The sequence below is a fragment of the Coffea eugenioides genome, chromosome 2 (assembly GCF_003713205.1).
Source record: "Coffea eugenioides isolate CCC68of chromosome 2, Ceug_1.0, whole genome shotgun sequence".
NCBI classification, from domain to species: domain Eukaryota; kingdom Viridiplantae; phylum Streptophyta; class Magnoliopsida; order Gentianales; family Rubiaceae; genus Coffea; species Coffea eugenioides.
This window is the reverse complement of record NC_040036.1, coordinates 26779964-26781053: the sequence shown is the minus strand read 5'-3', so window position 1 is coordinate 26781053 and position 1090 is coordinate 26779964.

The window sequence follows — 1090 nt, the reverse complement described above, 5'->3', positions numbered from 1 at the left end:
ATGTATGTATGCATCATCTCTGAGTTTGACTTGGAAGGATTGAGTAATAGTGTCTTTCAGGAATTAAAAATGGATTTTCATCCCTTTTCGTTTCCTGAATCCAGTTTATTGTTGAAAGCTCGTCAATTGCATGGAATTGATTTGAGATTGTTTCATTGGGCATCCAATTTGAAGTGGATTCCGCAGGCATCCAGTTTGAGGATGATTCCTCAGGGATCCATTCCCAATTAGCTTGATTCTGATTGGATGATGTTTGGCACTCATTAGTTTGAATGTCGGATATTTCTCCGTGAGAGGTTTGTTGCCAAGTAGAATATCCATCGAAGAGACAGTTTTTCTCTTCTGGATTATATGATGATGAACTTCCTTCACCTGCCATGTTTCTGCAAAAAGAATTAGTTAGTTTAAAAAGTTGGGATATTATCTCTTTATAGATAATTTGGAAAGGAGCCAGTTGATTGAGAAATGATGCGCCTAAGATGATATGGTTAGTCAAATACTCAGTCAAGAAGAAAGTATCTGAGAATTGGTTTTGTATATTTAAAAAATTTGAATTCAATATCAAGTATAGGATTTTTGGTCTTTTTAAGGAATTCTAAAAATTGGGTTGGGATAAGGTTTTTAGGAATATAGTTTTGATCTAACCCTGTATCAACTAAGGCTTTTGTTTCGATTACATAATTATCAATAATTAGTAATCGTGTATGAATCAAGTCTTCCTGAAATAACTGAGAATTGTTATTCAGGTTTCAAGGTTTAATTGTTTTTTGTAGGGACATAGGTTGAATAAGAAATCTGTCAAGAATTTCCTGGAAACCATAAGTTTTTGGTTTACAAGAATTTTGTCTAGGAATTTTTTCTGGAATGTCAAAGAAAAGATTCGAAATTTGGTTCGAGTATGGTTGTCTTATTTCAAGAATATCTTCAATGATGCTGAAAAGAAGGTTATGATTTTTGGTTATCATATATCCTTCTTTTTCATCTTCATCACTGTTTGGGAAAGAAGATGTTGAAATGTATTTGTCATAATCTTCCTTTCGTTCAGATTTGAAACTATCTGATTCGATTAGAGGATTTGACAATTGGGCTG